This window comes from Capricornis sumatraensis, chromosome 17 (assembly GCF_032405125.1).
Source record: "Capricornis sumatraensis isolate serow.1 chromosome 17, serow.2, whole genome shotgun sequence".
NCBI lineage: Eukaryota > Metazoa > Chordata > Mammalia > Artiodactyla > Bovidae > Capricornis > Capricornis sumatraensis.
Window position 1 is genome coordinate 36313508 of NC_091085.1, and position 15086 is coordinate 36328593.

Below are 15086 nucleotides of genomic sequence, written 5' to 3' on the forward strand. Positions count from 1 at the left end.
GGGGTCTTATACAGCCTGAGGATCCTGCACAGTTTAGCCCAGAGAACATCATGGCTATAACAGGCAGGATCAGGATTAGAACCCAGTGTCCTAGTTCAAAAAAGCACTTTCACTTCGGAGGTGAGATTTCTGGAGTCTAAGCATGGCTAAGTAAGGCTTACTAGAGAACTTTCATTTGCTGGGATACTACTGTTTGGGCAACTGTTTTTGCTTTCCTTCTTTCCTACCTCTATTAGATGGGTAAGGTTTTCTGGGCTATTTTTCTCCTGGTCCTCTTGTCCTCCCATCACCCTATACTGGTTTGGAAGTTATGATGTTTCATTTCTTTTAGTGATTTCCATTAATTAAAAAAAAAATACTATGGGATTTTCCAAACACATATAAATAGAGTGAATACTATAAATTTCCCAATGTACCTATTGCCTAGCTTCATCAGGTATAAATAAACTGCCAATTTTGCTCCACCTTTGATTATTTTGAAGAAATCCTAGAGAATACATCAATTCATCTACACATATGTTACTATGTATCTCTAAAAGATAGGGACTCTTTTAAAAATATATACATAATCACAATGGTAGTACCACACCTAAAAACATTAAAAATAATCCTTTTATATTCTCAAATATATATATATTGGATTTATATATATCCAGTCAGTGTTCACTCTTTCTCCATGGCCTTCATTTGTCTTCCTTTTTTCCTTTTTTTGGCAGTTCGCAGTACTCTTGCCTGGAAAATCCCATGGACGGAGGAGCCTGGTAGGCTCCAGTCCACGGGGTCTCACAGAGTCGGACACAACTGAAGTGACTTAGCAGCAGCAGCAGCAGTTGTTTGGGTCAGTATCTAAATAAGATACTGCAATTCTTCAGTAAGTGTTTAAGTCTCTCTCTCCTTTCTCTCTGTTGCCCTTCTTTCTCTCTGTTTTTATCTTGTAATTTGCTCTTTGTTTTTCCCAAGTGTGAGTTTATTTCAAAATTATGAAGATTTATATATTATTTTTTATTACATATAATAAAGCAATCTTTAGCTTAAAGCAAAAACTTTCACACTTAAAGTTTTTATTTTAAAAAGGTTTTTAAAATGTAGACACTTAAAAACCACCAAAAAGGCTGAATATATCTTGCAGCATAGGCTTATCCTTAAATATTCACATCCCAAATGCTGTTTAGAAAAGATTTTAAAACTGGCTAAAAATCATTTACAATTGGCAATGATTAAAATCTCCTTGTCTCTGGAAGAGTAGATTAATGACACATAATGAATTTACTGTCACAAGCATTTAACAGTTTAATCAGCATGTAGTTTTTATCAGTATACAAAATGGTCTTAGATGGTCAGTGCAGTTGTTCTGGAGTGAATACTGGGTCAGGAAAAGTGCACTCCACCAAAAGGAAAACATCAAAAAAAAAGCAAAAAAAAAAAAAACCCAGAACATCAACTTTCAAATGGTCTTTTCAAAGTTTCCTTCTTACCAAAGAGCTTTCAGCTCTGGAGAGAAGAACAGCACTTAATTAGTGCAACTCTTGCATATGGGATGTATGGCACACTGTACCAGGTCATCAACAGGAACTGCAATATGCAGAATAATATAGCCAGCCCCTTCTTATGCCACCAAAAACCAGTGCACAGTGTAAGCACCAAACACGAAAGTATAATAATTGTTGAAAGCAGTCTCTTTGTTTCAAAAATTTTCTTCAGTTGTTTCATGGGTCCCATTAAAAAGCATGTACTGGCTAAGGCAGCAGTATATCCAAAGGTATAAAACACTTCAAAAAGCTTTATGCCTCCAGGGAGCCACAGCAATCCAGTTCCAAGGATGGAGAAGATGCCACTGACAACGCATATCTCAAACCACTTCAGCCTGGTGTTGAAACTAAGGGAAAAGGCATCAAGGACCTGCATGGTCAGGCCCTGCTCCTTGTTGTCCTGGACACTCAGGACCCACAGCAGCTTCTCCATGGCCCGCTCTTGGGCCACAGCAGCGGCAGCTGCCCTGCCTGCCCCACCTGCCCCTCTCGCCCACTGAGAATCTTGTAATTTGTTTTTTAAGTGAAGAAACTTTTTCTTTTTACCTACTAAGTTTCCCACAGTCTGTTTTGCTGACTGCATCCTTTTTTTTTTTTAAGAAAACATATTTCACTGTCTCTTATGTTTCCTGTGAAATTATAGTTAGATCTAAAGTCTGGAGCAGATTCAGGGCTTTGTTTATTTATATGTGTGGTGTTTGTTGGCAAGATAGCTTCATGGATGGAGCCACACACGTGTATCAGGAGATATATAATATTTAATTATAACATTACCAGATATTGCTGCTCACTACCCTAGAACCAGTTAATTAGAGGATACATATGATGATATATTTTTCTTTTTCCTTTTTTATTAGCTGGGATTTTTTTTTTTTGTAGAAAAAACATTTCCCCCATCAAATACTGAGTTACACTGAAATTCAGATAATATGGGAAAGATAGGATAAGTTCTTAATTCTGTCTATTAATCACATTTTAAATTAGCTAGCTAGTTCTAGCTTCCTCTAAAGGTGATCAATAAAATTGAGAGTCTGTATTTGTGGGTGGGGAGGGGAAGAATCTCATTGAACAAATGGATTCAAACATAAACTGTAAGCAAATAAATAAAATGGTGTGGTTTAAACCAATAATTTTGGAGTCGTTTGTAACAGGGCAGAACATAACTGCAGCAGACCCCTTTCATTTAAAGAGAAAGTTTTGTGAATAAAGGTGTTCACTAAAGCATCTATCATTATCCTTTTTGCTGCACCCATGAGCTAGCATGCCATCCTTGATGGGCAGGTGGCATTGCCATTAGTTTTAGAAATCACTCCCCATCTGTGCCCATCCAGGTTGCCGGATCAATCCATGTTTCCCTCATGTCTTGTTTGGCATTACTGCCTCATGGATCATGTACTACATTTGCCTCTCAAGAGGTAGCCCCTTGCCCATAGCCAGGTTATCTGGTCTCTGCCATTGCTTCTAATTCACTAGTGACTCATTTATTTCAAATCAGATGTCCAGGAGGCTCTTTTCCTGAAGTTAGAACTTTAAGCAGAACTGGTCAGTCTCTTTCGGTCACAAAAAAAGCCATATTTAATTTGCAGGATACTTTTGACATTACTAGAACTGTATTCCTGTCCAAACGACAATGATTTGTGTGCAATTTCATTTGAGTATGAGGCACTGACATACAGCTTTCTTAATAATCAGTCTCTGTCTGGGAGCCTATGGACTGATGGTAGGGCTAAACAGAATATTCTTACAGTAATCTTTTTTTTACAGTAAAATTTTAATGGCTATGTCTAGAAACTTCTTGAGTATCCAGATCTCCAACATTCTGTAATGAAGACACAACTAGATTTGTTTACTAGCTAAGTGAATCTCACCCACCAGCTTTCAAGCTTGGCCGATTCTTTTCTGCAAAGTACTTTAAAGGCATCTCATCTAACTCTCACAAAATCTCTAGGAAATGGGATTCATAATTATAGATAACAATACACCAGCACTTTTCAGGTCACCTGCAAATAGCAAAGCTGTAAAAGTTAAATCAAAATGTGCTAGGGGTTTGCCCCACTGACTCTGGACTGAGTATAGATCATTCTCATCATCAAGGTATGTTGGAACCCTAACTAGGCACTAGGGGGGCTACTAAAAAGGTATAAAACAGAACCTGTAACTTTGGTGGTCAATGAATGACACATACTTGCTGACTGCTCTGTGGACACTCCCATGGTTTTGTTGTGTATAAATTCCCCACAAGTGAAGGGGGAGAAAAAAAAAAGCTAATCCTAGGCAGAGGAGCTAGGTAAAGAGAAGCAGAAGAAGGAAACCAAAGAAAAAAGAAGGTTTTTTGACATAATAAGACTTATCCGTAGACCACAGTATATACAACTCAGGCCAGAAGGAAATATAGTAGATTTACATTGCTTCTTTCTGTGTGTTTTATTGTAGTACCATAAGACTGTAGCAAGAAAGGAAGAACAACAAGAAAAACACTGAAACACCATAACAACAATGTTCTGATAGGCAGCTCATCCCCCTCATGGTGATGTTTTCTTTGATCAAGTTGCTAATGTTATGATTGAGAGGGAGGGTGGTTGTGGGGTGGGGTAGTGAGTATACCCAGGAATAGTTCTTAGAAATCCTTGATCAGGTTCAGTAGCATCTTGCTAAACACCTCCAGCCTGGTAATTTATATACAGTCTTATGCAAAAACACAGAGACACTCTTCTGCCCTGGTCTGCTAGCAAAGAGAAGGCAGCTTATACCTGCAGAGAAAGCTCACGTTACAAAAGACTTCATTACTTTTACAAAATATGCACCCAAGGACATTTACTAGTGTTTTGAGAGCTATTATCATAAATAATTAAAACTAAACTATTCTTCTCTAAATAAATGTATAAAGTACATTGGGTGATTCCAAGCACTAAGCTTTCTCAATATACTGCTTTGTAGACTTACAATGCAAAAACCCACCCAGGCCATTAAATTCACTTTCCTGATTTTTCCAGAGAGATTTTATAAAGCAAATTTAGATGAGGCACAAGAACTCAGGGCCTAGAACTCATACTTTCTAGTTGGTCCTTTTATCCTATGGTAATTATTTACAAGGAAGTGAAAATGTTTATAGACAGCTTTGCAGAAAGGACTCTCACAGTACTATTTTACACAAATACTCTGATGCACAATTCAAAAAGCCCGTGTGTCAAGCAACATGACATTTCTTAAGCATCACTGCTGTCTTGGAAGCCATTGTAATTTGCATTGAGGAGTTTCCTTCTGCAGTCTTTTCTACTCAAAGAAATAAAATGAACAGATATCACAAATCCACACTATGACTGAAAGGATTTCCTATGCTCATGAAACTAACATGCACTCTGATCTGTTGCTTAAACAGTAAACTGGATATTTAATAACTGCTTGACTTGCTCCTACATTAGTCCTTGAGAAGACTGAGGTTGCCTTGAGAGTGAAAAGCTGTTTTAGGGTTTATTTCTATAGGCAGGATTCTCCATATTTGGTTGGTCAACTTCCAAGCTTATCCTGATTTGAGTCTTCTGAAGATGAGTAGCTTTCTGGGGTTCTGAGATATCCCAGAAACCCTGAGGTCCTCTAGAGTTACTCTAACCCAGTTAAATTCTCAAATCTGAACTTTAATTCAAAAGCAGCTTGCAAAGAATCTAACTGAGGTTTTTATTCCCGGGGTCTCTTTAAGCCAAACTAGAGCTCTTCTTCCTCCATCCCTCTTCAATCTTTACACTTGGCAGAAACCTGCTGAAGAACTCAGGCTCTGTATTTTGCAGCTCTATTACCTAAAGACTGTAAGCACTCATGTTGCCTCCAAATCAAAAAAATTCATGCCAGATTTTAGGAAAACTCATGTCATATAAACATCATTTTCATAAGTTAAATTAATAACTACAGGATAAGCAAAGACATTAGAGAAGATTGATATAGTACAGAAAGTGAAAGAGTTTCTCATTCTTGTTCGACTCTTTGTGACCCCATGGACTGTAGCCCACAAGGGTCCTCTGTCCATGGAATTCTCTAGGTAAGAAAACTGGAGTGGGTTGTCATTTCCTTCTCCAGGGATCTTCCCGACCCAGGGACTGAACCCAGTTCTCCTGCACTGCAGGCAGATTCTTTACCATTTGAGCCATCAGGTGTGGACTTCATTTTATATATCCTGAAGCTCAGTATCAGTAATCAGAGACAGTATAGAAAAATGAAGCACAAGCTTCATTTTGCCCAAACTCTTAAACCCATCCTCTCTCAGTTTTTTCATGAAAGTTGCAGTTATTGTGGTCTTTTGACTTGCCCTGTTTCCTTCCACTTCAACCATGTCACCCACCACCAGCCTGAGCAGGATCATAGTAGTTTAGGATATTCAAACACACATGTTGAGTCCACCCTCTGGTCTTGATTTCTACTTACTCTTTCTCCTTCCCTACAAAATTCGAGTGAAATACATAACCCTGAAGACATATTTGGATTAACTGTATTAAAATGGCTCAATAAAAACATCACATTTCAGACTTCCCTGGTGGTCCAGTGGTTAAGAATCTGCCTGCCGATGCAGGGGACGTGGGTTTGCCACAGGGCTACTAAGCCCATGCACCACAACTACTGACGCTTGCAAGCCCTAGAGCCTGTGCTCCACTGTGAAAACCACACACACTGAATCGAGAGAGCAGCCCCCACTCACCACAACTAGAGAAAGCCCACGTGCAGCAACAAAGATCCAGCACAGCCAAAAATAAGTGAACACAGTTTTTAAAAAGATCAATTTAAGAAGTGTCACATTGGACAGATTTGTATTCCATCGCATGTAAGATGTTCTATTATTCATTCCATCATGGATTGTACATACTAAGAGGAGCATCATCAAAAGGTGACCAACCAGAAGAAGGCAAACTCACCAGGGTACATAATGAGAAGCTGAGGAGTAGGGGTAGTGAGATTTTAGAGGCACTAAAAAGCCTTCTCAATCCAAACTGTCTTCTATTATTGGTTCCTATCACAGACTGTTTCCATCACGGTGTTTGAAAAAAGTCACCTTCCCTTCCCTTTGGGCTAAATAAGGTTAGAAAAATATGTGGCACCCCCCCCCCCACCACCCCGCCATCACTCCCCAGTCCACTCTCAGGGTAGACAGCACTAACCCACTATGATTTTCTGTTCTGCTAAATGCAAAAGTGTCACTCAGAGAGCCACTACCAACTGTTGGTGTTAGCCTTCTAGAAGAAGCTGCTTGCTATTCTGAGATTAAGGCTTTGAAGTCTTAAAAACTAAATGAAATGTCAGACATAATGTCATTCTTGGGCATAAAAACTGTAAATCTCAAGTGTTTGTATTAACAGATTATAAGACCTGCAAAAATGGGAAAGTATTTGGCAGTGAAGAAAGAACGGAAATGTCGGGATATGGTTGGGGGCAAGGAGTAGCTCTCTGTAAAATATTCTGAAAACGGGAAGATTAGTCTGCAATATGAATAATCACTCTCTCCACTGTCTGTCTGCTACAGATGAAGTTTTCATAAAGCAGTAATTTTTCAGAATGAAAACATTAAGATTTTCAATCCATTTGTTACTCAGTTTTACTTAATCAGAGACTAAGATATAATGTGTTTTTATAAATACTTAAAAGACAGAATGGAGAGATCAAGAAATTATTTTCAATAGTAAGTTTCCCATTCTCACCTCTCCTGTCAAGTTTGTAAGTGCAAAAGTGAAGAAAACTGTTGAAGGACAAGTTTAGAAGGCAGAAAAGTGTGACACAAGGTGAACACATAAAGCCTGGTGAAAATAGAAGTCAAAGAATCTTAGTATAATTACAGCAGCAGGAGCCTTTACTATCGGGGGACTGGGGGAGGCTGAATCTTCCAGTGTTTAAAGTTGGAAATCTGCAATTTGGGGGACTGCTTCTGGATTCTGCGTGGGGGCAGGGAACTGGAACTTGTCCTTACGTCAAGTGTTTTAGTAACAAGGTCAGTTAGACCCACCTGGATTAATCCATCTGGGCTGCTGTAACAAAACAGCACAGACATGCTCCTTGACCAAATTTTAGACTCCTTGTTATCTCTTCTGGACTCATTGTCAACTATGGCCTCCAACTTTGCTGTACAGCTTAAATGTATCAAGAATCCTGTTAAGTCAGTGTAGAGAGAATTTCCCACCCGTGATAACAGATCACCATAGCCTGCCTTTGGCAAGAAACCTGTTAAGTCAATTTAACAACAATCCCCCTAACTCTTGATGCCTCCTCATTAATTTTCTACCCAGGGACTCATCCCCTCAACCCCCCGCCCACTCCTTGGCTATAAATCTCTACTCATTCTTACTGCATTTAGAGTTGAGCCCAGTCTCTCTCCCCTACTGCCATAGTCTTGATCACCTATCAAAACAGTCCTGAATAAAGTCTTTCTTACTGTTTTAACAGGTGTAGGACAACTTTTTCTTTAACACTTATGGTGCTACAACTTAGATGTGATCAAATTCATCATCAGACCCTTGGGCTGGAAGTTCTTCCTGGCTCTTCGTTTCAAATGGTGATTTATTCTCTGACTCCTGGGCTGGAAATTTGTTTCCTAGCTCCTTCTGAAGCCTCTTTGTTCTCTCTGTTTGATTCCTGCTTCCCCCACAGAACTTCTCAGTTGACTGAAACTACTTGCTAACTACATGCTCCACCATTACTGGATTAACTGTCCACTTCCTTTCTTGTTGGCATGATATTATGAAGGATAATTTGCAACTAAGGATCTCTCTGAACTGACTCATCTAAGACTTCTCCCTTTCCATTATTTCTCTTCCTTTTACCACTTTCCCTTTCCCTTCATTCTTTGAATCTTTCGATGAATCCACCTTCAAACAATGCCTCCTTCACTCCTCTACCTAGCCCTGTTCAGTTCAGTTCAGTTCAGTTGCTCAGTCGTGTCCGACTCTTTGCGACCCCATGAATCGCAGCACGCCAGGCCTCCCTGTTCATCACGATCTCCCAGAGTTCACTCAGACTCACGTCCATCGAGTCTGTGATGCCATCTAGCCATCTCATTCTTGGTCGTCCCCTTCTCCTCCTGCCCCCAGCATCAGAGTCTTTTCCAATGAGTCAACTCTTTGCATGAGGTGGCCAAAGTACTGGAGTTGCAGCTTTAGCATCATTCCTTCCAAAGAAATCCCAGGGTTGATCTCCTTCAGAATGGACTGGTTGGATCTCCTTGCAGTCCAAGGGACTCTCAAGAGTCTTCTCCAACACCACAGTTCAAAAGCATCCATTCTTCGGCGCTCAGCCTTCTTCACAGTCCAACTCTCACATCCATACATGACCACAGGAAAAACCATAGCCTTGACTAGACGGACCTTAGTCGACAAAGTAATGTCTCTGCTTTTGAATATGCTATCTAGGTTGGTCATAACTTTTCTTCCAAGGAGTAAGAGTCTTTTAATTTCATGGCTGCAATCACCATCTGCAGTGATTTTGGAGCCCCAAAAAATAAAGTCTGACACCGTTTCCACTGTTTCCCCATCTATTTCCCATGAAGTGATGGGGCCGGATGCCATGATCTTCGTTTTCTGAATGTTGAGCTTTAAGTCAACTTTTTCACTCTCCTCTTTCACTTTCATCAAGAGGCTTTTTAGTTCCTCTTCACTTTCTGCCATAATGGTGGTGTCATCTGCATATCTGAGGTTATTGATATTTCTCCCAGCAATCTTGATTCCAGCTTGTGTTTCTTCCAGTCCAGCATTTCTCATGATGTACTCTGCATAGAAGTTAAATAAGCAGGGTGACAATATACAGCCTTGATGTACTCCTTTTCCTATTTGGAACCAGTCTGTTGTTCCATGTCCTGTTCTAACTGTTGCTTCCTGACCTGCATACAGATTTCTCAAGAGGGAGGTTAGGTGGTCTGGTATTCCCATTTCTTTCAGAATTTTCTACAGTTTCTTGTGATCCACACAGTCAAAGGCTTTGGCATAGTCAATAAAGCAGAATTAGAAGTTTTTCTGGAACTCTCTTGCTTTTTTGATGATCCAGCGGATGTTGGCAATTTGATCTCTGGTTCCTCTGCCTTTTCTAAAACCAGCTTGAACATCAGGGAGTTCACGGTTCATGTATTGCTGAAGCCTAGCTTGGAGAATTTTGAGCATTACTTTACTAGCATGTGAAATGAGTGCAATTGAGTGCAATGAGTACCTAGCCCTGTTAGAACTTCTCTTTCCTGTCTAGGCCCTCAACTCCCTATAGTCAGTAGAATTTTAAGCCTCTGGCCCCTATGAGGGCTCTCAAGGGACTCAGGGATCCCCAGAAGCAACTACCTGAGGAAGAAAAGAATAATAATAATTTTAAAAAAGGCTAATTTTAAACAGATTGGATACTATATCCACTCAGATGAGCCTTGGAAACATTTAGACAACTGACTGAATATTCCCTCAGTCTCTCACCTAAAATTCATTCCACAGCTTTTTTTGTTGTTGTTTTTTTTTATTGAAGGATAATTGCTTTACAGAATTTTGTTTTCTGCCAAACCTCAACAAGAATCAGCCATAGGTATACATATATCCCCTCTCTTTTGAACTTTCCTACCATCTCACTCCCCATCCCAACCCTCTAGATTGATACAGAGCCCCTGTATGAGTTTCCTTAGCCATACAGCAAATTCCCATTGGCTCTCTATTTTACATATGGTAATGTAAGTTTCCATGTTACTCTTTGCTTACATCTCTCCCTCTCCTCCCCTCTCCCCATGTCCATAAGTCTGTTCTCTATGTCTGTTTCTCCATTGCTGCCCTGTCAATAAGTTTTTCCGGTACCATTCTTCTAGATTCCGTATGTGTGCATTAGAATATGATATTTATCTTTCTCTTTCTGACTCACTTCACTCTGTATAATAGGTTCTAGGTCCATCCTCCTCATCAGAACTGACTCAAATGTGTTCCTTTTTATGGCTGAGTAATATTCCATTGTGTATATGTACCATCTGTCGATGGACATCTAGGTTACTTCCATGTTCTACCTATTGTAAACAGTGCTACAATGAACAACGGGATACATGTGTCTTTTTCAATTTTGGTTTCCTCAGGGTATAGGCCTAGGAGTGGGATTGCTGGGTCATATGGTGCTTTTATTCCTAGTTTTTAAAGGAATCTCCATACCATCTTCCACAGTGGCTGTATCAATTTAAATTCCCACCAACAGTGCAAAAGTGTGTTCCCTTTTCTCCACACCCTCTCTAGCATTTACTGTTTGTAGACTTCTTGATGATGGCTATTCTGACTAGTGTGAAGTGATATCTCCTTGTGGTTTTGATTTGCATTTCTCTAATAATGAGTGATGTTGAGCATCTTTTCATGTGTTTGTTAGCCATCTGTATGTCTTCTCTGGAGGAATGTCGGTTTAGGTCTTTTTCCCAGGTTTTGATTGGGTTGTTTGTTTTTCTGGCATGGAGTTGTATGAGCTGCTTGTATATTTTGGAAATTAATCCTTTATCAGTTGTTTCATTTGCTATTATTTTCCCCCATTCTGAGGGTTGTCTTTTCACTTTGCTTATAGTTTCCTTTGCTATGCAAAAGGTTTTAAGTTTAATCAGGTCCCACTTGTTTACTTTTGCTTTTATTTCCATTATTCTAGGAGGTGGGTCATAGGGGATCTTGCTTTGATTTATGTCATCGAGCGTTCTGCCTATGTTTTCCCCTAAGAGGTTTATAGTTTCTGGTCTTAATTTAGGTCTTTAATCCATTTTGAGTTTATCTTTGTGTATAGCATAAGGAACGCCTATAATTTCATTCTTTTACATGTAGCTGTCCAGTTTTCCCAGCACCATTTATTGAAGAAGCTATCTTTGCCCCATTGTATATTCTTGCCTCTTTTGTCAAAACTAAGGTACCCATAGGTGCATGGGTTTATTTCTCGGCTTTTTATCTTGCTCCCTTGGTCTATATTTCTGTTTTTGGGCCAGTACCATACTGTCTTGATGACTGTAGTTTTGTAGTGTAATCTGAAGTTAGAAGGTTGATTCCTTCAGCTCCATTCTTCTTTCTCAAGACTGCTTTGGCTTTTCGGGGTCTTCTGTGTTTCCATATGAATTGTGAAATTTTTTGTGCTACTTCAGGACTTTCCCTGTGGCTCAGCTGTATAGAATCTGCCTGCAATGCAGAAGACCTGGGTTCGATCCCTGGGTTGGGAAGATCCCCTGGAGAAGGGCATGGCAACCCACTCCAGTATTCTGGCCTAGACAATTCCATGACTGTACAGTCCATGGGGTTGCAAAGAGTCGGACATGACTTAGCAACTTTCACTTTCACTCTGTGCTAGTTCTGTGGAAAATGCCATTGGTAATTTGATAGGGATCGCATTAAATCTATAGATTGCATTTGGTAGTATAGTCATTTTCACAATGTTGTTTCTTCCCACCCAGAAACATGGAATATCTCTCCATCTGTTTATGTCATCTTTGATTTCTTTCATCAGTGTCTTATGATTTTCTGTGTACAGTTCTTATATCTCCTCAGGTAAGTTTATTCCTAGATATTTTATTCCTTTTGTTGCAATGGTATATGGGATTGATTCCTTAATTTCTCTTTCTGATTTGTCATTGTTAGTATATACAAATACAAGTGATTTCTGTGTATTGATTTTGTATCCTGAGACTTTGCTAAATTCACTGATCAGCTCTGGTAACTTTCTGATAGTATCTTTAGGGTTTTCTATGTACAATATCATGTCATTTGCAAACAGTGAGGGTTTAACTTTTTCTTTTCCAATCTGGATTTCTTTCTTTTTCTTCTCTGACTTCTAGAGCTAGGACTTCTAGAACTATGTTGAATAACAGTGGTGAAGGGGGACACTCTTTGTCTTGTTCCTGATCTTAGGGGGAAAGCTTTCAGTTTGTCACCATTGAGAATATTTGTCATAGGCTTATCATATATGGCCTTTACCATGTTGAGGTAGGATCCTTCTATGCCCATTTTTGGAAGGTTTTTAATCATAAATGAGTGCTGAATTTTGTCAAAGGCTTTATCTGCATCTATAGAGATGATCATATGGTTTTTATCTTTCAATTTGTTAATATGGTGTATCACATTGATATTTGCATATATTGAAGAAGCCTTGCATTCCTGGAATAAACCCAACTTGATCATGGTGTATGAGCTTTTTGATATGTTGCTGAATTCTGTTTGCTAAAATTTTGTTGAGAATTTTTGCATCTATGTTTATCCGTGATATTGGCCTGAGGTTTTCTTTTTTTGTGTTGTCTTTGTCTGGTTTTGGTATCAGGGTGATGGTGACCTCGTAGAATGAGTTTGGAAGTGTTCCTTCCTCTGCAATTTTTTGAAAGAGTTTTAGAAGGATAGGTATTAATGTTTCTCTAAATGTTTGATAGAATTTTCTTGTGAAGTCATCTAGTCCAGGGCTTTTATTTCTTGGGAGATTTTTGATCACAGCTTCAATTTCAGTGCTTGTAATTGGGTTGTTCATAATTTCTATTTCCTCCTGGTTCAGTCTTGGAAGATTGAACTTTTCTAAGAATCTGTCCATTTTTTCCAGGTTGTCCATTTTACTGCCATATAGTTGTTCATAATAGTCTCTTATATTCCTTTGTATTTCTGCATTGTCTCTTGTAACCTCTCCTTTTTCATTTCTAATTTTGTTGATTTGATTCTTTTCTCTTTTTTTCTTGATGAGTCTGGCTAAAGGTTTGTCAATTTTGTTTATCTTCTCAAAGAACCAGCTTTTAGTTTTATTCATCTTTACTATTGTTTTCATTTCTTTTTCATTCATTTCTGCTCAGATCTTTATGATTTCTTTCCTTCTATTAATTTTGGGTTTTTTTGTTCTTATTTTCCAGTTGTTTTAGGTGTAAAGTTAGGTTGTCTGTTTGATGTTTTTCTTGTTTCTTGAGGTAGGATTGTATTGCTCTAAATTCCCTCTTTGGACTGCTTTGGCTGTATCCCAAAGATTTTGAGTTGTCGTGTTTTCATTGTCATTTGTTTCTAGAAATTTTTTAATTTCCCTTTTGATTTCTTCAGTAACCTGTTGGTTATTTAGAAACGTGTTGTTTAATCTCCATGTGTTTGTGTTTCTTACAGTTTTTTTCTTGTAATTGATATCTAGTCTTATAGCATTGTGGTTAGAGAAGATGCCTGATACAATTTCAATTTTCTTAAATTTACTGAGGTTTGATTTGTGACCCAATATATGGTCTATCCTGGAGAATGTTCCATGTGCACTTGAGAAGAAGGTGTATTCTTCTGCATTTGGACAGAATGTCCTGAAGATATCAATGAGATCCATCTCATCAAATGTATCATTTAAGACTTGTTTCCTTATTAATTTTGTTTTGATGATCTGTCCATTAGTGTGAGTGGGGTGTTAAAGTCTCTACTATTATTGTGTTACTGTCAATTTCTCCTTTTATGTCTGTTAGTGTTTGTCATGTACTGAGTACGTGAAGTGAAGTCGCGTCGCTCATTCATGTCCGACTCTTTGCGATCCCATGGACTGTAGCCTATCAGGCTCCATCCATGGGATTTTCCAGGCAAGAATACTGGAGTGGGTTGCCATTTCCTTCTCCAGAGGATCTTCCTGACCCAGGGATTGAACCCGGGTCTTCCGCATTGCAGGCAGACGCTTTATATGGCTTCCTCTTGGATTGATCCCTTGATCATTATGTAATGTCCTTCCTTATCTCTTGTAGTCTTCTTTAGTTTAAGGTCTATTTTGTCTGATATGAGGATTGCTACTCCAGCTTTCTTTTGCTTCCCATGTGCATGGAATATATATTTCCATCCTCTCACTTTCAGTCTATATGTGTCTTTAGGTCTGAGGTGGATTTCTTGTAGACAACATATATATGGATCTTGTTTTTGTATCCATTCAGCCAGTCTGTGTCTTATGGTTGGAGCATTTAATCCATTTACATTTAAAGTAATTATTGATATATATGTCTATTGCCATTTTCTTAATTGTTTGGAGTTGATTTTGTATATCTTTTTTCTTCTCTTGTATTTCTTGACTATATAAGTCCTTTTAACATTTGTTGTAAAGCTGCTTTGGTGGTACTGAATTCTCTTAACTTTTGCTTGTCTGAAAAGCTTTTTATTTCTCCGTCAATTTGGAGTGAGATCCTTGCCGGGTACAGTAATCTTGGTTGTAGATTTTTCACTTTAAATATATCCTGCCATTCCCTTCTGGTCTTCAGAGTTTCTGCTGAAAGATCAGCTGTTAAATGTATTGGGTTTCCCTTTTATGTTATTTTTTGCTTCTCCCTTGCTGCTTTTAATATTCTTTCTTTGTGTTTAATGTTTGTTAGTTGGATTAGTATGTGTCTTAGTGTGTTTCTCCTTGGGTTTATCCTGTATGGGACTCTTTATGCCTCTTGGACTTGATTGACTATTTCCTTTTCCATGTTGGGGAAAATTTCAACTATAATCTCTTCAAAAATCTTCTCATAGCCTTTCTTTTTTTTCTTCTTTTTCTGGACCTCTATAATTCAAATGTTGGTCCATTTGATATTGTCCCAGAGGTCTCTGAGACTATCCTCAGTTCTTTTCATTCTTTTTACTTTATTCTGCTCTTCAG

The 15086-nt window shown here is 38.7% G+C and overlaps 1 pseudogene; it reads right to left on the reverse strand.

Moving 5' to 3' along the window:
- Window positions 1-1485: 1485 nt before the first annotated feature.
- LOC138094141 (vesicle transport protein SFT2A pseudogene) lies at window positions 1486-1962 on the reverse strand (annotated as a pseudogene).
- Between the last annotated feature and the right edge of the window lie 13124 nt (window positions 1963-15086).